Raw genomic sequence first — 23,029 nt, 5'->3', positions numbered from 1 at the left:
GTCTTCTGTAGGCGTGGGTTTGTCTCCCTCTCCCTAAGATGTGTCCGGTATAGGCCAGGGTGCCACTCAAGGCCGTAACCAATTCGGGTTATAGCTTCTCGGCCTTTTGGCTAAGATCAAGTGTAGTTTCGGAGGACGCTACCTTGGTCGGTACTGGAAGGTGCCTGGGATTGCACGTCTGCCGGCCTTGAGGAAGTGTGTGCGCCTTCTGGTGACACATAGCCCTCTTGTGCCTGGACGGTTCCCAGGCAACGGGAGGCGATCACCTTTGTTATTTTGAAGTCCTACTGATAAACAGAAAAAAAAAAAAATTAAATCTGTTCTTATCAGTTTAATATCTGATACGTCCCCTCTCTGGGGACCATATATTAAATGGATTTTTAGAACAAGGAGATGGAAAAAATCTTGCTCTGTCCACTCCACGCATTGACCTGGTATTGCAGTACCTCCAGGACCGGTGCACCCCTTCTTAACCCAGTTTCCAAAAGCAGAACTCAATTCACCTGATTCAAATGAGCCCCATTAGTGAATTGAAAGAAAGCAAAAACTTTATATGCACCTCAATTTGGCCAATTCACTTTTCACACTTTCACCCTTTTTTTTATCTTTCACACCTTTTACTTGCTTTATTGATGCAAAAAGCTGTGCCAAATAGCAAACTCATCTCCACTCAACTTGACCAACTCTGCTATGTCCCGTGCAGTATCTTATTCTCAGTCTTATCTAGATCATTTGCAATTGAATAGAATAGATCCCTTTTGGCTGCTTATGACTGTGTAAAATATGTAGTTTTACTGGGCTGGGATGAGAGAATCCATTGAAGCATGGTGTAGGGATTGTGGTTCCTGTGTGCTAAGAAGAGAGGCTGGCACCAGCCAGAAAGCCCCATTGCAGCCAATAATCACTTAATAACTTTTTCAACTTGTCATCATATGGGAGGCCTTCCATTCCTTGTAGTAGTCTAGTTGCCCACCTTTGAACTGACTCTAACTTCTGAATGTCCTTTTTAAAATGTGGAGCCCAAAACTGGTTCCCATATTCCAGATGTAGCCTTACAAGTGATTTATAGAGGTGTAACAATACGTTGGGATCACGGGATCTAATCTCCCTTTTTATACACCCTAAAATCTTGTCCCAAGCAGCATTCCATCAGCCTCTGGAAGGTTCCTGGCGCATTGCACAGCTCGAAGGGCATGCTTTTGAACTCGCAGAGACCCATAGGGGTGGCGAAGGCGGTCTTCTCCCGGTCTGCCTCAGCAACGGACACTTGCCAATAGTGACTAGTGAGATCAAGGGTAGAAAAATAATTTGCAGTTCTCAATGCAGCTAGCAATTCCTCAATACGGGGAGTGGTGCCGTCCTTCTTTTTTAACAGGATCAACAGAGCTGCCCAAAGGCTACAACTGTCACGGATAACCCCAGCCGCCTTCATGTTGCTCAACATGTCCTTGGTACACTGGCAATGTGAAGGTGGTATTGGCTTATAGCTCTCTTTGATGGGTGGGTGTGCACCTGTGGGGATGTGGTGTTGGACCCCTTTTATTCCCCCAAAATCTAGCGGGCTTCCCACCGGTAACCCGCTCCCCAGCTTGGATGGATGCTGAGGGAGCCCCTTTTGCCCGCAGGCTCTGGCCCTGGGAACTGTAGCCTTGGCGGTGACTGTGCTTCCCTCTACGGTGTGAGCTGTTGCCTTCAATCGGGTCTTGACTGCTGGGAAACCCTGGAGGTTCCTGTCGCTAACGGATTTGACCGGTTTTACGGCGACTCCTAGCCTGGTCGGGGTCCGTAGGCCCTGCCGGATGGTGCTGGCTTCTCTTCACTCCCCGATCTGGTACCGGCGGGCCACCGCCCATCCCCGGTCCGTACGGTTCACTCCAATCAGCCTCTCCTGCAGAAGGTCACCACCGTCTGCCAACCTTGCTGAGTGCCCGGGCCACACACCCGGACACGGTCAGTCTCCTCTCCTCTTCACTTCTCTAACTCCAAAACTGATCTCTAATCTGACTCCTTTTCCCGCCTCCAGGACTGTGAACTCCTCGGTGGGTGGGATCAACCGCCTGGCCCACCCCCTGGTGTGGACATCAGCCCCTGGAGGAAGGCAACTAGGATTTGTGTTTAGCTTCGGTGTGCCTAGCCGGAGTGTAGAGTGTGTTGGTGTAGTACCTGTGACGACCTGGCTTGTCCAGGGCGCCACATTCCCCTATAGCAAAATGCAGACCGTCCGCGGGCTGCCCGTCCATCACCGGTTTTATTTTCACAACTGAAAAAGAATAAAACGGTAAAACATGTAAAAGCATCATAAACATTTTACAACGGTACAGCTTCCGCTCTTCTCCCACCCAAACAACCTGGCCCTGATGCTGCCCCTAAGAAGCGGGCAGCACCCCTTGACCCCAGTCCAGCACCAAGTTGCCCGAGCGGGTTCTGTCTCTTTCAGGGGGCCCACGTCCAAGGGGACCCCTGAACCCCCGGAGGATCGCCACCGGTTACGGTAGTGGCGGGCCTAGGCCATCCCTTTCCTCCAGGCCCATCCTCCCAAATCAGCCTCTCCTGGTCGGTAAGCACCCTCTCCGGGTACCAATGCGGTCAACAGAAATAAGCCTGGAAAGCCTTAGCAGCGGTGCGGCCGGTTAAGTCCTTAACTGGGACAACCACCAGGAACCTCGAGTAGTGGTCTACGATGGTCAGAGCGTAGGTGTACCCACTTCGGCTGGGGGTGAGCTTTACATGGTCAAGGGCAACCAGCTCCAGCGGTTGGTGTGTAATGATCGGGTGTAGGGGTGCCTTCTGGCTGGCCTCGTCCTTCCTTCTCAATGCGCAAGGGCCACATTCTCGGCACCAGGCCTCCACAGATTCCCGCATTCCACTCCAATAGAACCGCTCTCTTAACAACATCTCTAGCTTCTTCCACCCGAAGTGCACTGCACCATCATGGTATGCTTGCAGGACGGTGGGCACGTTAGCCTGGGGAATCACCAGCTGGCGGATCTTCTCGTGAGTCTTTGGATTAATCAGCTCGCGATACAACTTCCCCTGGTGTAGGTATAGCCGGGTCCGTTCTTGCCACAGATGTTGGGCTTCGGCAGGGGCAGCAGGGTCTATCCCAGCAGAACCCTGTTCCACTAGAGTCTTGACCAGGCGGACAGCAGGTGCCTGGTCCTGAGCTTCCTGCCAGTCCTGTCGGGGCAGCGGATCCAGGTTCACCCGTTGTTGGTAGACGTGCACCTTCTCAGTGAATGGCCGGTGAAATGCAGGCAACTCGATCTCTTCGAGGTCATCATCCTCTGGCCCCTCTTCCGACAGGTGGGGCATCCGGGAGAGTGCATTGGCATTGACGTTGGTACGGCCGGCCCGGTACTTGATGGTGAAATCGTAGTTGGCTAACCTGGTCACCCACCGCTGCTCCAACGCGCCCAGCTTGGCCATATCTAGATGGGTCAGCAGGTTATTGTCTGTGTACGCGGTGAATTTGGCTGCTGCCAGGTAATGGCGGAACCGCTCGGTGATAGCCCACACCAGTGCCAAGAGCTCAAGCTTGAAGGAGATGTAGTTCTCAGGGTTCCTCTCAGTCGGTCGGAGTTTTCGGCTAGCATAAGCTATTACCTTTTCCCTTCTGTCTTGGACCTGGGATAGAACAGCCCCCAAGCCCACATTGCTGGCGTCGGTGTAGAGGATGAATGGGCGGCTGTAGTCAGGGTACGCTAGGATTTCCTCTCCGGTCAGGGCTGTTCTCAGCTGGCGGAAGGATTCCTCATGCTTTTCTTCCCACACCAATGGGGCTACTAGGGATCTACCACCCTTGGTCTGTCCTACGAGGAGGTCTTGCATGGGGGCAGCCATCTTTGTGTACCCCTTAATGAAGCGACGGTAATATCCCACCAGGCCCAGAAACTGCCTCACTTCCCTCACTGTGGTCGGTCTCGGCCAGTCTTGGATGGCGGTGATCTTCTCGGGGTTGGGGGCGACACCTTCCGCACCAACCACATGTCCTAGGTACTGCACTCTGGGTTTCAGCAGATGACACTTTGAGGGCTTCAACTTCATCCCATACTTGGCAAGGGACGCGAACACCTCGGCTAGGTGCTCCAGGTGGGCTTCATACGTCTGTGAGTACACAATCACATCATCCAAGTACAGCAAAACGGTCCCATAGGCAGTCTTCTCTCGGTCTTCCGGTGCCACGGCCACCTGCCAGTACCCGCTGGTGAGGTCAAGGGTGGAGAAGTAGTTAGCGGTTCTCAGCGAGGCCAGGGACTCTTTGATGCGGGGCAGAGGGTAAGCATCCTTATGCGTTATCTGGTTAATCTTCCGGTAATCCACACACATCCGCATGGTGCCATCCTTCTTCTTAACCAGCACCAACGGAGCGGCCCAGGGACTACAGCTGTCCCTAATAACCCCTGCCTCCTTCATGTTCCTCAATATGTCTTTGGCGCATTGGTAGTGCGCAGGGGGAATAGGCCTGTATCTCTCTTTAATAGGGGAGTGTGTACCGGTAGGGATGTGGTGTTGAACCCCTTTAATCTGCCCAAAATCTAGAGGGTGCTTGCTAAAAACCCGCTCATACTCCTGTACCACCCGGTATACCCCTTCCTTGTGGTGTATGGGGGTATCATCAGTGCCGACATGTAGCTCTCGATACCACTCGCCTAACTCCCCCAGGGATGAGTGGGAACCGGCAGCAGGCGGTGTGACCGGGGGAACGGCTTCATGGATCGTGTGGGGATCTAGAGTGAGCAATTTGACAAGGGTAGCGTACCGGGTGGTGCATGAATGCACACATATTGGTTTTATAATCTTATTGTATTACTTTATATTCTTATTTCACTTGTGCATATCTCCACCATAATCCTGGCTAAGAAATATAGCTTTTTTTGGGGTACACAGGTAGTAAGGTCTTCTTTCTATTTCTTTAGGGGTGATATAGCCTGGTGGAACTCTAGACCTCTAACATTATATATGCACCCTTTTTCTTTATGGTTCTTGGACACCTTATAACATTCTTCCATACATATATATCTTTCTCATAAATTATAAATAATTAGGCATTTTTATATATTTTATTTACATTTTCATAAATAACTTTTTACAAAGCATGGGGGACATTCTCACATACATATAATTTTCATGTACGCATTCTGAAAATTTACGCATAAACCGTACACACTCCTTTTTGTAACAATTTCTATAACTCATTCGCTGAACTCTCATCCCGGATATTCATTCTTACACCGAATTTCCTGTTATAACACAACATTCATGATTTTTATTCAATTTATTTTTATTTTTTAGGTTTATTAGTAGTGATGAGCGAGTACTAAAAAGCTCGGGTGCTCGAAGCTTGGGCCGAGCCTCCCAAGATACTCGTGTACTCGGCCTGAGCACCGAGCCCAATGTTATCCTATGGGAGACCCGAGTATTTTTGTGAAATGACCACTGGCAGCATGTAGAAACCCTAAAAATGGCACAAAAGTCTCCGAAGAGTGCTCAAATGACATGGCAACAGCATGGGGAAGACCCCTTGAAGCATTTATCACTCAAAAGTCACAGCTTTGAATAATTTTGTCCGCGTTTTACGCCATTTTTACGGACTCACCAGAAAACCTTCCAAAATGACACCAAAATGATTTTTCATAGCGGAAATGTTAAGGGCACATACCCAATAGTGAGATAGAGCTAATGTATGTTACTTTTTGAGATCAATACATGAAAGATTTTACGTAAAACATTGTGTGGCACTCCGATGTCCCTGAGAAGAGACGTACATAAAGGCCTCTGAGTCTAATGTGCCCATTTTGAGGAACTGAGTCTTTGTAGTATTTTCCTTTGCCAGGGCAGTCCAAAATTGTGAGGTTCACCAATGCCCCTGCATACAGACGTGCATGATGGCCTGTAAACCTGAAGTGCCCATTGTAAGGAAGTGGGTCTATTGTAGTATAGCCCTTAGGCAGGGCAGCCAAAAATTGGGAGGCTCCACGTTGTCCCTGGATAGAGACGTGCATGAGGGCCTCAAAACATTAAGTGTCCAGTGTCAGGAAGTGGGTGTATTATAATATAGCCCTTAGGCAGGGCAGCCAAAAATTGGGAGGCTCCACGTTGTCCCTGGATAGAGACGTGCATGAGGGCCTGTAAACCTGAAGTGCCCATTGGAAGGAAGTGGGTCTTTTGTAGTATAGCCCTTTGGCAGGGCAGCCAAAAATTGGGAGGCTCCACGTTGTCCCTGGATAGAGACGTGCATGAGGGCCTGTAAACCTGAAGTGCCCATTGGAAGGAAGTGGGTCTTTTGTAGTATAGCCCTTTGGCAGGGCAGCCAAAAATTGGGAGGCTCCACGTTGTCCCTGGATAGAGACATGCATGAGGGCCTCAAAACATTAAGTGTCCATTGTCAGGAAGTGGGTGTATTATAGTATAGCCCTTAGGCAGGGCAGCCAAAAATTGGGAGGCTCCACGTTGTCCCTGGATAGAGACGTGCATGAGGGCCTGTAAACCTGAAGTGCCCATTGGAAGGAAGTGGGTCTTTTGTAGTATAGCCCTTTGGCAGGGCAGCCAAAAATTGGGAGGCTCCACGTTGTCCCTGGATAGAGACGTGCATGAGGGCCTCAAAACATTAAGTGTCCATTGTCAGGAAGTGGGTGTATTATAGTATAGCCCTTTGGCAGGGCAGCCAAAAATTGGGAGGCTCCACGTTGTCCCTGGATAGAGACGTGCATGAGGGCCTCAAAACATTAAGTGTCCATTGTCAGGAAGTGGGTGTATTATAGTATAGCCCTTAGGCAGGGCAGCCAAAAATTGGGAGGCTCCACGTTGTCCCTGGATAGAGACGTGCATGAGGGCCTCAAAACATTAAGTGTCCATTGTCAGGAAGTGGGTCTTTTGTAGTATAGCCCTTTGGCAGGGCAGCCAAAAATTGGGAGGCTCCACGTTGTCCCTGGATAGAGACGTGCATGAGGGCCTCAAAACATTAAGTGTCCATTGTCAGGAAGTGGGTGTATTATAGTATAGCCCTTTGGCAGGGCAGCCAAAAATTGGGAGGCTCCACGTTGTCCCTGCATAGAGACGTGCATGAGGGCCTCAAAACATTGTTCCCATTGCAAAGGAGCGGGTCTCCTGTCGTTGTAATGTCCATTCTGCAAAGAATGGGCGAAAAAATTTACCACTGGGGGTATACCTGAAACAAAGGCCTAACTCTTGTAACGGTCATCATGGTGGCGCATGAGGAGAAGGAGGAGCAGTCCAGCGATTATCCAAAGTCCAGAAGTGTGTACCCATGGGTGACTGGAGGTACATGGCAAATTCCCGTTACAAACTTTAAATTCCGCTCTCATTTGCTGGTGGTGTGGTGAAGTCTGGCCCAATCCAACCCTTGTTCATCTTGATCAGAGTCAGCCTGTCAGCATTTTCAGTTGACAGGCGGGTGCGTTTATCTGTAATGATTCCACCTGCGGCACTAAAAACACGCTCTGACAAAACGCTAGCGGCAGGGCAGGCCAGGACTTCCAAGGCGTAGAGAGCCAATTCATGCCACGTGTCCACCTTGGATACCCAATAATTGTAAGGCACAGAGGAATGTCGGAGTACAGTTGTTCGATCTGCAAGGTACTCCTTGAGCATCTGGGCAAACTTAGGATTTCTTGTGGCACTACCCCGCACCTCAGGGGCTGTGGTACGTGAGGGGCTGAGAAAACTGTCCCACATCTTAAAGACTGTTCCCCTACCTCTGGCGGATTGGACTTGTGCCTCTCTCGGCTGTACGCCTTGGTTGTCCACTGATTCCTGACCTATGCCGCTAGCGTTTTGTGAGGGGAATGCTTTGCCTACTTCCGTGACTATGGCCTTCCGGAACTGCTGCATTTTGGTTGACCTCTCCGCCTCGGGAATAAGAGACATAAAGTTCTCCTTGTAGCGTGGGTCTAACAGTGTTACCAACCAGTAATGATTGTCGGCCAAGATGTTCTTAACGCGAGGGTCACGAGACAGGCAGCTTACCATAAAGTCAGCCATGTGCGCCAGACTCTTAACAGCCAGGACTTCAGTAGCCTGACCAACACGTTGACTGAACATGCTGTCCTCCTCCTCCTCCTCCTCCTCCTCATCTACCCTGTCCTCTGGCCAGCCACGCTGAACCGAGGATATGACTGGTGTGCATGTCATATCCTCAATTTGGCCGGAGATTTGCTCCATGTCTTCATCCTCCTCCTCGTCATAGTCCTCCACTGCACGTTGTGATGAGACGAGGCTGGGCTGTGTGTTATCACCCACACCCACTACTGTTTCTTGCTGCAACTCATCGCGCTCCGCCTGCAATGCATCATGTTTGGTTTTGAGCAGAGACCGTTTTAGAAGGCAGAGTAGCGGTATGGTGACGCTAATAATGGCGTCATCACCACTCACCATCTTGGTGGAGTCCTCAAAGTTTTGGAGGATGGTACATAGGTCGGACATCCATCTCCACTCCTCAGGTGTTATGTGTGGAGTTTGACCCATTTCCCGACGGCTTAGGTGATGCAGGTACTCAACAACTGCCCTCTTCTGCTCACATATCCTGACCAACATGTGCAGAGTTGAATTCCAACGCGTGGGGACATCACACACCAGTCTGTGAGCCGGAAGATGCAAACTGCGCTGAAAGCCGGCAAGGCCGGCTGAAGCAGTAGGTGACTTTCGAAAATGTGCAGACAGGCGGCGAACTTTTACCAGCAGATCAGACAGCTCTGGGTATGACTTTAGAAACCGCTGAACCACGAGGTTGAGCACATGGGCCACGCATGGAACATGTGTCAGCTGGCCTCGCCTCAAAGCCGCCACCAGGTTCCGGCCATTGTCACACACGACCTTTCCTGGCTTTAGGTTCAGAGGTGTGAGCCAGTGATCTGCCTGCTGTTTCAGAGCTGTCCACAGCTCTTCTGCATTGTGGGGTTTGTCACCTATGCAGATTAGCTTCAGCACAGCCTGTTGCCGCTTCGCCGAGGCAGTGCTGCAGTGCTTCCAGCTTGGGACTGGTGTGGAGGGTACAGTGGATGAGGATGCGCAGGAGGAGGAGGAGGCTGAAGAGCATGACATTCCGGAGCTGTAGAGTGTGGGTGAAACACTGACTGAGGTAGGGCCTGCAAACCTTGGTGTGGGAAGGACGTGTTCCATCCCTCGCTCAGACTGGGTCCCAGCTTCCACAATATTAACCCAGTGTGCCGTCAACGAGATGTAGCGGCCTTGCCCACAAGCACTTGTCCACGTGTCTGTGGTTAGGTGGACTTTGGGTGAAACAGCGTTGTTCAGGGCACGTGTGATGTTTTGTGACACGTGGTTATGCAACGCGGGGACGGCACACCGGGAGAAATAGTGGCGGCTGGGGACCGAGTAACGTGGGACAGCTGCCGCCATCAGGTCGCGGAATGCTTCTGTCTCCACCAGCCTAAAAGGCAACATTTCCAGCGCAAGCAGTCGCGAAATGTTAGCATTTAGAACTGTGGCATGTGGGGTGTTGGCAGTGTATTTGCGCCTGCGTTCAAAGGTTTGCTGAATGGATAACTGAACGCTGCGCTGGGACAAGGACGTGCTTGATGATGGTGTTATTTCTGAGTAGGCAACTGCAGGTGCAGGACCGGAGGAGGCTTGTTCGCAGGCAGCATGGACAGGGGATTGGCTCGCATGCACAACCAGCGAAGACGTAGCAGTGACATTAGCAAGCACTGCTCCTCGACTCTGTTGTACTTCCCACAAAGTTGGGTGCTTGGCTGACATGTGCCTGATCATGCTGGTGGTGGTCAGGCTGCTAGTTTTGGTACCCCTGCTGATGCTGGCATGGCAGGTGTTGCAAATGACCTTTTTAGAATCATCTGGATCCAACTTAAAAAACTGCCAGACTCGGGAAGACCTAACATTTGTACAGGCACCTTGTGTCGTGTTGTTGTTCCGGGGAACGGTTGCCTGACTTCTGCCTGGAGCCACCACCCTGCTTCTTACTGCCTGTTGGGATGCTACGCCTCCCTCCCCGTGTGCACTGCTGTCCTCGCTCTGCATATCCTCCTGCCAGGTTGGGTCAGTTACTGGATCATCCACCACGTCGTCTTCCTCTTCCGCACCCTGCTCCTCCTCCTGACTTCCTGACAATTGTGTCTCATCATCGTCCACCCCTTGTTGAGACACGTTGCCAACTTCGTGAGAACGTGGCTGCTCAAATATTTGGCCATCTGTACATACGATCTCCTCATGACCCACTTCAACATGAGCTGGCGAGAGGCCAGAATGTGCGAATGGAAACGTGAACAGCTCTTCCGAGTGTCCAAGTGTGGGATCATTAATGTCCGAGGACGTGTACTCAGCCTTGTGGTAGGAAGGAGGATCAGGTTCTGAAATGTGCGGTGCAGTATCACGGCTACTGACACTTGACCGTGTGGAAGACAGAGTGTTTGTGGTGGTGCCAATCTGACTGGAAGCATTATCCGCTATCCAACTAACAACCTGTTGACACTGGTCTTGGTTCAAGAGCGGTGTACTGCTGCGGTCCCCAAGAATTTGGGACAGGACGTGCGAGCGACTAGATGTGGCCCTTTGTTGTGGCAAAATTAGAGCTTGCCCACGACCTCGGCCTCTGCCTGCACCACCATCACGTCCACTTCCTTGTTCCTTGCCAACGCCCTTGCGCATTTTGCAATGCTGTGCTGACGTGTATTCACTAGACTTGGGCGTTATATCAAAGTTTGTGCAAATTGTGCACCTGTACGCTGCCACCGACAGGCACACACGTGCGGTTTTTAAATGCAAGCACGGACGCACTAAGAACCTAACAGGTTTTAGGAGCAAAAATTAATGATGAGAACTCTGACACTATCAGCCACTGCTGACTGACGTGTATTATACACTACACTTGTGCGTTATATAATAGTTTGGTAAAAACGCACACAAGTGCACCTGTACGCTGCCACCGACAGGCACACACGTGCGGTTTTTAAATGCAAGCACGGACGCACTAAGAACCTAACACAGGTTTTAGGAGCAAAAATTAATGACGAGAACTCTGACACTATCAGCCACTGCTGACTGACGTGTATTATACACTACACTTGTGCGTTATATAATAGTTTGGTAAAAACGCACACAAGTGCACCTGTACGCTGCCACCGACAGGCACACACGTGCGGTTTTTAAATGCAAGCACGGACGCACTAAGAACCTAACACAGGTTTTAGGAGCAAAAATTAATGACGAGAACTCTGACACTATCAGCCACTGCTGACTGACGTGTATTATACACTACACTTGTGCGTTATATAATAGTTTGGTAAAAACGCACACAAGTGCACCTGTACGCTGCCACCGACAGGCACACACGTGCGGTTTTTAAATGCAAGCACGGACGCACTAAGAACCTAACACAGGTTTTAGGAGCAAAAATTAATGACGAGAACTCTGACACTATCAGCCACTGCTGACTGACGTGTATTATACACTACACTTGTGCGTTATATAATAGTTTGGTAAAAACGCACACAAGTGCACCTGTACGCTGCCACCGACAGGCACACACGTGCGGTTTTTAAATGCAAGCACGGACGCACTAAGAACCTAACACAGGTTTTAGGAGCAAAAATTAATGACGAGAACTCTGACACTATCAGCCACTGCTGACTGACGTGTATTATACACTACACTTGTGCGTTATATAATAGTTTGGTAAAAACGCACACAAGTGCACCTGTACGCTGCCACCGACAGGCACACACGTGCGGTTTTTAAATGCAAGCACGGACGCACTAAGAACCTAACACAGGTTTTAGGAGCAAAAATTAATGACGAGAACTCTGACACTATCAGCCACTGCTGACTGACGTGTATTATACACTACACTTGTGCGTTATATAATAGTTTGGTAAAAACGCACACAAGTGCACCTGTACGCTGCCACCGACAGGCACACACGTGCGGTTTTTAAATGCAAGCACGGACGCACTAAGAACCTAACACAGGTTTTAGGAGCAAAAATTAATGACGAGAACTCTGACACTATCAGCCACTGCTGACTGACGTGTATTATACACTACACTTGTGCTTTATATAAGAGTTTGGTAAAAACGCACACAGGTGCACCTGTACGCTGCCACCGACAGGCACACACGTGCGGTTTTTAAATGCACGCACGGACGCACTAAGAACCTAACAGCCGCAGCCCCTAGTAGAAGAGCAATAACGTATAGGAGGAAAATCGGGTGCGTGCCGCGCTGTCACCAAAGGAAACTGATGTTAATTATTTCATCTCTTTATTCTTTTTTCCGGTCAATGTGTTTCAGAGATCACTGTCTCCTTCATCAGGGCAAAAAAAGAACAGTATGCAATCAAAGGAGGAAGAACCTCTATATATACACATATGGAGCTACGTCAGAGGACTGACTGCTGTATTTCAAATACTGCCGGGATGGTCAACTGTTACAATACCGGCCATAAAAGTTCTCAAGTGATATATTGAGAAACATTTATAAAATCACTGGGGTATAGTGTTTCAAATTTCATCAGCTTTTTGAGACAAAAATCAGAAAAAGAAGAAGAAGAAGGACAAAATGAAAAAAAGAAAAAAAAGAAGAAAAAAAAAACAAAAAGGGAGCATTGAGCTCCAGACCCTGTATTGAGTCTTAGAAGTGTAGTGACAAGTGCATCTGTCCACAACCCTGTAAGGGTGAACGGGATGACGGACAAGAAAAATTATGTTCGTGGCAAAAAATGGTGGTGTTGCTATATAAAATTGCATTAAGAATAAAGAAAGGAAAAATTTCTTTATAAAAGTAGTGAAGAAAAAAGTGGAAAAAAGGGGAGTGTAAGCCATTTTACTAATAAATAGTGATGAGCGAGCATGCTTGTTACTACTCGGTACTCGCACGAGTATCACTGTACTCGGTCTACTCGACGGGGACCGAGTAATCTCGTGATACTCGTGCTGTACTCGTGGTCTTCATCCCTGCATGTTGGCGCTCTTTTGAGAGCCAGCCCTCATGCAGGGATTGGCTGGCAGACCACTGCAATGCCAGCCCTGTTAGTTGTGGAATTGCAGTGATTGGCCGGCCTGCACAGCGTGACCGAGCCTTTATACCGGCGGGCGCACAGCTATCCAGACAGTCAGTGCAGGGAAAGGGTCGCTGCTTCAGGGAAAGGTTTGCGGCCCTTTATAGCTATTTCCGTAGCAGGGCTGCAAACAGTGTGACCAAAAGTCCTTCTCAGGACTATTCTAGTTGTATACAGGCAGGCAGGGTATAGCCAGGTCGGAGTACAGTAGCAGAGTCCTTCTCAGGACTATTGTTGCTGTATACAGGCAGGGTATAGCCAGGTTGGAATACAGGCTAGAGACCAAAAGAGTCCTTGTCAGGACTATTGTAGCAGTATACAGGCAGGCAGGCAGGCAGGCAGGGTATATAGCCATTCCTAGTGGTGACCGTATACCAGCCTTCATCATATCTGGGGCTGGTGTACACAGTGTAAAACAGTCCTGATAGTGTCAGACTTCTCAGCAATTGTCGCTCCTAAAACCTGTTAGGTTCTTAGTGCGTCCGTGCTTGCATTTAAAAACCGCACGTGTGTGCCTGTCGGTGGCAGCGTACAGGTGCACTTGTGTGCGTTTTTACCAAACTATTATATAACGCACAAGTGTAGTGTATAATACACGTCAGTCAGCAGTGGCTGATAGTGTCAGAGTTCTCGTCATTAATTTTTGCTCCTAAAACCTGTGTTAGGTTCTTAGTGCGTCCGTGCTTGCATTTAAAAACCGCACGTGTGTGCCTGTCGGTGGCAGCGTACAGGTGCACTTGTGTGCGTTTTTACCAAACTATTATATAACGCACAAGTGTAGTGTATAATACACGTCAGTCAGCAGTGGCTGATAGTGTCAGAGTTCTCGTCATTAATTTTTGCTCCTAAAACCTGTGTTAGGTTCTTAGTGCGTCCGTGCTTGCATTTAAAAACCGCACGTGTGTGCCTGTCGGTGGCAGCGTACAGGTGCACTTGTGTGTGTTTTTACCAAACTATTATATAACGCACAAGTGTAGTGTATAATACACGTCAGTCAGCAGTGGCTGATAGTGTCAGAGTTCTCGTCATTAATTTTTGCTCCTAAAACCTGTGTTAGGTTCTTAGTGCGTCCGTGCTTGCATTTAAAAACCGCACGTGTGTGCCTGTCGGTGGCAGCGTACAGGTGCACTTGTGTGCGTTTTTACCAAACTATTATATAACGCACAAGTGTAGTGTATAATACACGTCAGTCAGCAGTGGCTGATAGTGTCAGAGTTCTCGTCATTAATTTTTGCTCCTAAAACCTGTTAGGTTCTTAGTGCGTCCGTGCTTGCATTTAAAAACCGCACGTGTGTGCCTGTCGGTGGCAGCGTACAGGTGCACTTGTGTGCGTTTTTACCAAACTATTATATAACGCACAAGTGTAGTGTATAATACACGTCAGTCAGCAGTGGCTGATAGTGTCAGAGTTCTCATCATTAATTTTTGCTCCTAAAACCTGTTAGGTTCTTAGTGCGTCCGTGCTTGCATTTAAAAACCGCACGTGTGTGCCTGTCGGTGGCAGCGTACAGGTGCACAATTTGCACAAACTTTGATATAACGCCCAAGTCTAGTGAATACACGTCAGCACAGCATTGCAAAATGCGCAAGGGCGTTGGCAAGGAACAAGGAAGTGGACGTGATGGTGGTGCAGGCAGAGGCCGAGGTCGTGGGCAAGCTCTAATTTTGCCACAACAAAGGGCCACATCTAGTCGCTCGCACGTCCTGTCCCAAATTCTTGGGGACCGCAGCAGTACACCGCTCTTGAACCAAGACCAGTGTCAACAGGTTGTTAGTTGGATAGCGGATAATGCTTCCAGTCAGATTGGCACCACCACAAACACTCTGTCTTCCACACGGTCAAGTGTCAGTAGCCGTGATACTGCACCGCACATTTCAGAACCTGATCCTCCTTCCTACCACAAGGCTGAGTACACGTCCTCGGACATTAATGATCCCACACTTGGACACTCGGAAGAGCTGTTCACGTTTCCATTCGCACATTCTGGCCTCTCGCCAGCTCATGTTGAAGTGGGTCATGAGGAGATCGTATGTACAGATGGCCAAATATTTGAGCAGCCACGTTCTCACGAAGTTGGCAACGTGTCTCAACAAGGGGTGGACGATGATGAGACACAATTGTCAGGAAGTCAGGAGGAGGAGCAGGGTGCGGAAGAGGAAGACGACGTGGTGGATGATCCAGTAACTGACCCAACCTGGCAGGAGGATATGCAGAGCGAGGACAGCAGTGCACAGGGGGAGGGAGGCGTAGCATCCCAACAGGCAGTAAGAAGCAGGGTGGTGGCTCCAGGCAGAAGTCAGGCAACCGTTCCCCGGAACAACAACACGACACAAGGTGCCTGTACAAATGTTAGGTCTTCCCGAGTCTGGCAGTTTTTTAAGTTGGATCCAGATGATTCTAAAAAGGCCATTTGCAACACCTGCCGTGCCAGCATCAGCAGGGGTACCAAAACTAGCAGCCTGACCACCACCAGCATGATCAGGCACATGTCAGCCAAGCACCCGACTTTGTGGGAAGTACAACAGAGTCGAGGAGCAGTGCTTGCTAATGTCACTGCTACGTCTTCGCTGGTTGTGCATGCGAGCCAATCCCCTGTCCATGCTGCCTGCGAACAAGCCTCCTCCGGTCCTGCACCTGCAGTTGCCTACTCAGAAATAACACCATCATCAAGCACGTCCTTGTCCCAGCGCAGCGTTCAGTTATCCATTCAGCAAACCTTTGAACGCAGGCGCAAATACACTGCCAACACCCCACATGCCACAGTTCTAAATGCTAACATTTCGCGACTGCTTGCGCTGGAAATGTTGCCTTTTAGGCTGGTGGAGACAGAAGCATTCCGCGACCTGATGGCGGCAGCTGTCCCACGTTACTCGGTCCCCAGCCGCCACTATTTCTCCCGGTGTGCCGTCCCCGCGTTGCATAACCACGTGTCACAAAATATCACACGTGCCCTGAACAACGCTGTTTCACCCAAAGTCCACCTAACCACAGACACGTGGACAAGTGCTTGTGGGCAAGGCCGCTACATCTCGTTGACGGCACACTGGGTTAATATTGTGGAAGCTGGGACCCAGTCTGAGCGAGGGACGGAACACGTCCTTCCCACACCAAGGTTTGCAGGCCCTACCTCAGTCAGTGTTTCACCCACACTCTACAGCTCCGGAATGTCATGCTCTTCAGCCTCCTCCTCCTCCTGCGCATCCTCATCCACTGTACCCTCCACACCAGTCCCAAGCTGGAAGCACTGCAGCACTGCCTCGGCGAAGCGGCAACAGGCTGTGCTGAAGCTAATCTGCATAGGTGACAAACCCCACAATGCAGAAGAGCTGTGGACAGCTCTGAAACAGCAGGCAGATCACTGGCTCACACCTCTGAACCTAAAGCCAGGAAAGGTCGTGTGTGACAATGGCCGGAACCTGGTGGCGGCTTTGAGGCGAGGCCAGCTGACACATGTTCCATGCGTGGCCCATGTGCTCAACCTCGTGGTTCAGCGGTTTCTAAAGTCATACCCAGAGCTGTCTGATCTGCTGGTAAAAGTTCGCCGCCTGTCTGCACATTTTCGAAAGTCACCTACTGATTCAGCCGGCCTTGCCGGCTTTCAGCGCAGTTTGCATCTTCCGGCTCACAGACTGGTGTGTGATGTCCCCACGCGTTGGAATTCAACTCTGCACATGTTGGTCAGGATATGTGAGCAGAAGAGGGCAGTTGTTGAGTACCTGCATCACCTAAGCCGTCGGGAAATGGGTCAAACTCCACACATAACACCTGAGGAGTGGAGATGGATGTCCGACCTATGTACCATCCTCCAAAACTTTGAGGACTCCACCAAGATGGTGAGTGGTGATGACGCCATTATTAGCGTCACCATACCGCTACTCTGCCTTCTAAAACGGTCTCTGCTCAAAACCAAACATGATGCATTGCAGGCGGAGCGCGATGAGTTGCAGCAAGAAACAGTAGTGGGTGTGGGTGATAACACACAGCCCAGCCTCGTCTCATCACAACGTGCAGTGGAGGACTATGACGAGGAGGAGGATGAAGACATGGAGCAAATCTCCGGCCAAATTGAGGATATGACATGCACACCAGTCATATCCTCGGTTCAGCGTGGCTGGCCAGAGGACAGGGTAGATGAGGAGGAGGAGGAGGAGGAGGAGGACAGCATGTTCAGTCAACGTGTTGGTCAGGCTACTGAAGTCCTGGCTGTTAAGAGTCTGGCGCACATGGCTGACTTTATGGTAAGCTGCCTGTCTCGTGACCCTCGCGTTAAGAACATCTTGGCCGACAATCATTACTGGTTGGTAACACTGTTAGACCCACGCTACAAGGAGAACTTTATGTCTCTTATTCCCGAGGCGGAGAGGTCAACCAAAATGCAGCAGTTCCGGAAGGCCATAGTCACGGAAGTAGGCAAAGCATTCCCCTCACAAAACGCTAGCGGCATAGGTCAGGAATCAGTGGACAACCAAGGCGTACAGCCGAGAGAGGCACAAGTCCAATCCGCCAGAGGTAGGGGAACAGTCTTTAAGATGTGGGACAGTTTTCTCAGCCCCTCACGTACCACAGCCCCTGAGGTGCGGGGTAGTGCCACAAGAAATCCTAAGTTTGCCCAGATGCTCAAGGAGTACCTTGCAGATCGAACAACTGTACTCCGACATTCCTCTGTGCCTTACAATTATTGGGTATCCAAGGTGGACACGTGGCATGAATTGGCTCTCTACGCCTTGGAAGTCCTGGCCTGCCCTGCCGCTAGCGTTTTGTCAGAGCGTGTTTTTAGTGCCGCAGGTGGAATCATTACAGATAAACGCACCCGCCTGTCAACTGAAAATGCTGACAGGCTGACTCTGATCAAGATGAACAAGGCTTGGATTGGGCCAGACTTCACCACACCACCAGCAAATGAGAGCGGAATTTAAAGTTTGTAACGGGAATTTGCCATGTACCTCCAGTCACCCATGGGTACACACTTCTGGACTTTGGATAATCGCTGGACTGCTCCTCCTTCTCCTCATGCGCCACCATGATGACCGTTACAAGAGTTAGGCCTTTGTTTCAGGTATACCCCCAGTGGTAAATTTTTTCGCCCATTCTTTGCAGAATGGACATTACAACGACAGGAGACCCGCTCCTTTGCAATGGGAACAATGTTTTGAGGCCCTCATGCACGTCTCTATGCAGGGACAACGTGGAGCCTCCCAATTTTTGGCTGCCCTGCCAAAGGGCTATACTATAATACACCCACTTCCTGACAATGGACACTTAATGTTTTGAGGCCCTCATGCACGTCTCTATCCAGGGACAACGTGGAGCCTCCCAATTTTTGGCTGCCCTGCCAAAGGGCTATACTACAAAAGACCCACTTCCTGACAATGGACACTTAATGTTTTGAGGCCCTCATGCACGTCTCTATCCAGGGACAACGTGGAGCCTCCCAATTTTTGGCTCCCCTGCCTAAGGGCTATACTATAATACACCCACTTCCTGACAATGGACACTTAATGTTTTGAGGCCCTCATGCACGTCTCTATCCAGGGACAACGTGGAGCCTCCCAATTTTTGGCTGCCCTGCCAAAGGGCTATACTACAAAAGACCCACTTCCTGACAATGGACACTTAATGTTTTGAGGCCCTCATGCACGTCTCTATCCAGGGACAACGTGGAGCCTCCCAATTTTTGGCTGCCCTGCCTAAGGGCTATACTATAATACACCCACTTCCTGACAATGGACACTTAATGTTTTGAGGCCCTCATGCACGTCTCTATCCAGGGACAACGTGGAGCCTCCCAATTTTTGGCTGCCCTGCCAAAGGGCTATACTATAATACACCCACTTCCTGACAATGGACACTTAATGTTTTGAGGCCCTCATGCACGTCTCTATCCAGGGACAACGTGGAGCCTCCCAATTTTTGGCTGCCCTGCCAAAGGGCTATACTACAAAAGACCCACTTCCTTCCAATGGGCACTTCAGGTTTACAGGCCCTCATGCACGTCTCTATCCAGGGACAACGTGGAGCCTCCCAATTTTTGGCTGCCCTGCCTAAGGGCTATACTATAATACACCCACTTCCTGACAATGGACACTTAATGTTTTGAGGCCCTCATGCATGTCTCTATCCAGGGACAACGTGGAGCCTCCCAATTTTTGGCTGCCCTGCCAAAGGGCTATACTACAAAAGACCCACTTCCTTCCAATGGGCACTTCAGGTTTACAGGCCCTCATGCACGTCTCTATCCAGGGACAACGTGGAGCCTCCCAATTTTTGGCTGCCCTGCCAAAGGGCTATACTACAAAAGACCCACTTCCTTCCAATGGGCACTTCAGGTTTACAGGCCCTCATGCACGTCTCTATCCAGGGACAACGTGGAGCCTCCCAATTTTTGGCTGCCCTGCCTAAGGGCTATACTATAATACACCCACTTCCTGACACTGGACACTTAAGGTTTTGAGGCCCTCATGCACGTCTCTATCCAGGGACAACGTGGAGCCTCCCAATTTTTGGCTGCCCTGCCTAAGGGCTATACTACAATAGACCCACTTCCTTACAATGGGCACTTCAGGTTTACAGGCCATCATGCACGTCTGTATGCAGGGGCATTGGTGAACCTCACAATTTTGGACTGCCCTGGCAAAGGAAAATACTACAAAGACTCAGTTCCTCAAAATGGGCACATTAGACTCAGAGGCCTTTATGTACGTCTCTTCTCAGGGACATCGGAGTGCCACACAATGTTTTACGTAAAATCTTTCATGTATTGATCTCAAAAAGTAACATACATTAGCTCTATCTCACTATTGGGTATGTGCCCTTAACATTTCCGCTATGAAAAATCATTTTGGTGTCATTTTGGAAGGTTTTCTGGTGAGTCCGTAAAAATGGCGTAAAACGCGGACAAAATTATTCAAAGCTGTGACTTTTGAGTGATAAATGCTTCAAGGGGTCTTCCCCATGCTGTTGCCATGTCATTTGAGCACTCTTCGGAGACTTTTGTGCCATTTTTAGGGTTTCTACATGCTGCCGGTGGTCATTTCACAAAAATACTCGGGTCTCCCATAGGATAACATTGGGCTCGGTGCTCGGGCCGAGTACACGAGTATCTTGGGAGGCTCGGCCCGAGCTTCGAGCACCCGAGCTTTTTAGTACTCGCTCATCACTACTAATAAACCTAAAAAATAAAAATAAATTGAATAAAAATCATGAATGTTGTGTTATAACAGGAAATTCGGTGTAAGAATGAATATCCGGGATGAGAGTTCAGCGAATGAGTTATAGAAATTGTTACAAAAAGGAGTGTGTACGGTTTATGCGTAAATTTTCAGAATGCGTACATGAAAATTATATGTATGTGAGAATGTCCCCCATGCTTTGTAAAAAGTTATTTATGAAAATGTAAATAAAATATATAAAAATGCCTAATTATTTATAATTTATGAGAAAGATATATATGTATGGAAGAATGTTATAAGGTGTCCAAGAACCATAAAGAAAAAGGGTGCATATATAATGTTAGAGGTCTAGAGTTCCACCAGGCTATATCACCCCTAAAGAAATAGAAAGAAGACCTTACTACCTGTGTACCCCAAAAAAAGCTATATTTCTTAGCCAGGATTATGGTGGAGATATGCACAAGTGAAATAAGAATATAAAGTAATACAATAAGATTATAAAACCAATATGTGTGCATTCATGCACCACCCGGTACGCTACCCTTGCCAAATTGCTCACTCTAGATCCCCACACGATCCATGAAGCCGTTCCCCCGGTCACACCGCCTGCTGCCGGTTCCCACTCATCCCTGGGGGAGTTAGGCGAGTGGTATCGAGAGCTACATGTCGGCACTGATGATACCCCCATACACCACAAGGAAGGGGTATACCGGGTGGTACAGGAGTATGAGCGGGTTTTTAGCAAGCACCCTCTAGATTTTGGGCAGATTAAAGGGGTTCAACACCACATCCCTACCGGTACACACTCCCCTATTAAAGAGAGATACAGGCCTATTCCCCCTGCGCACTACCAATGCGCCAAAGACATATTGAGGAACATGAAGGAGGCAGGGGTTATTAAGGACAGCTGTAGTCCCTGGGCCGCTCCGTTGGTGCTGGTTAAGAAGAAGGATGGCACCATGCGGATGTGTGTGGATTACCGGAAGATTAACCAGATAACGCATAAGGATGCTTACCCTCTGCCCCGCATCAAAGAGTCCCTGGCCTCGCTGAGAACCGCTAACTACTTCTCCACCCTTGACCTCACCAGCGGGTACTGGCAGGTGGCCGTGGCACCGGAAGACCGAGAGAAGACTGCCTATGGGACCGTTTTGCTGTACTTGGATGATGTGATTGTGTACTCACAGACGTATGAAGCCCACCTGGAGCACCTAGCCGAGGTGTTCGCGTCCCTTGCCAAGTATGGGATGAAGTTGAAGCCCTCAAAGTGTCATCTGCTGAAACCCAGAGTGCAGTACCTAGGACATGTGGTTGGTGCGGAAGGTGTCGCCCCCAACCCCGAGAAGATCACCGCCATCCAAGACTGGCCGAGACCGACCACAGTGAGGGAAGTGAGGCAGTTTCTGGGCCTGGTGGGATATTACCGTCGCTTCATTAAGGGGTACACAAAGATGGCTGCCCCCATGCAAGACCTCCTCGTAGGACAGACCAAGGGTGGTAGATCCCTAGTAGCCCCATTGGTGTGGGAAGAAAAGCATGAGGAATCCTTCCGCCAGCTGAGAACAGCCCTGACCGGAGAGGAAATCCTAGCGTACCCTGACTACAGCCGCCCATTCATCCTCTACACCGACGCCAGCAATGTGGGCTTGGGGGCTGTTCTATCCCAGGTCTAAGACAGAAGGGAAAAGGTAATAGCTTATGCTAGCCGAAAACTCCGACCGACTGAGAGGAACCCTGAGAACTACATCTCCTTCAAGCTTGAGCTCTTGGCACTGGTGTGGGCTATCACCGAGCGGTTCCGCCATTACCTGGCAGCAGCCAAGTTCACCGCGTACACAGACAATAACCTGCTGACCCATCTAGATACGGCCAAGCTGGGCGCGTTGGAGCAGCGGTGGGTGACCAGGTTAGCCAACTACGATTTCACCATCAAGTACCGGGCCGGCCGTACCAACGTCAATGCCAATGCACTCTCCCGGATGCCCCACCTGTCGGAAGAGGGGCCAGAGGATGATGACCTCGAAGAGATCGAGTTGCCTGCATTTCACCGGCCATTCACTGAGAAGGTGCACGTCTACCAACAACGGGTGAACCTGGATCCGCTGCCCCGACAGGACTGGCAGGAAGCTCAGGACCAGGCACCTGCTGTCCGCCTGGTCAAGACTCTAGTGGAACAGGGTTCTGCTGGGATAGACCCTGCTGCCCCTGCCGAAGCCCAACGTCTGTGGCAAGAACGGACCCGGCTATACCTACACCAGGGGAAGTTGTATCGCGAGCTGATTAATCCAAAGACTCACGAGAAGATCCGCCAGCTGGTGATTCCCCAGGCTAACGTGCCCACCGTCCTGCAAGCATACCATGATGGTGCAGTGCACTTCGGGTGGAAGAAGCTAGAGATGTTGTTAAGAGAGCGGTTCTATTGGAGTGGAATGCGGGAATCTGTGGAGGCCTGGTGCCGAGAATGTGGCCCTTGCGCATTGAGAAGGAAGGACGAGGCCAGCCAGAAGGCACCCCTACACCCGATCATTACACACCAACCGCTGGAGCTGGTTGCCCTTGACCATGTAAAGCTCACCCCCAGCCGAAGTGGGTACACCTACGCTCTGACCATCGTAGACCACTACTCGAGGTTCCTGGTGGTTGTCCCAGTTAAGGACTTAACCGGCCGCACCGCTGCTAAGGCTTTCCAGGCTTATTTCTGTTGACCGCATTGGTACCCGGAGAGGGTGCTTACCGACCAGGGTCCGGCCTTTGAAGCAGAGGTATTCCAGGAATTCTGCCAGTTGTACGGCTGCAAGAAAATCCGGAC

At 50.0% G+C, this 23,029-nt stretch overlaps 1 pseudogene; it reads left to right on the top strand.

The window, feature by feature from the left end:
* The first annotated feature begins 261 nt into the window (after positions 1-261).
* Positions 262-468, top strand: LOC142283458 (U2 spliceosomal RNA; annotated as a pseudogene).
* Positions 469-23,029: the final 22,561 nt, after the last annotated feature.

This window comes from Anomaloglossus baeobatrachus, unplaced genomic scaffold, assembly GCF_048569485.1.
Source record: "Anomaloglossus baeobatrachus isolate aAnoBae1 unplaced genomic scaffold, aAnoBae1.hap1 Scaffold_540, whole genome shotgun sequence".
Taxonomy (NCBI): Eukaryota; Metazoa; Chordata; class Amphibia; order Anura; family Aromobatidae; genus Anomaloglossus; species Anomaloglossus baeobatrachus.
The sequence above is the reverse complement of the archived record's forward strand: the minus strand, read 5'-3'. Positions and strand labels throughout refer to the sequence as shown.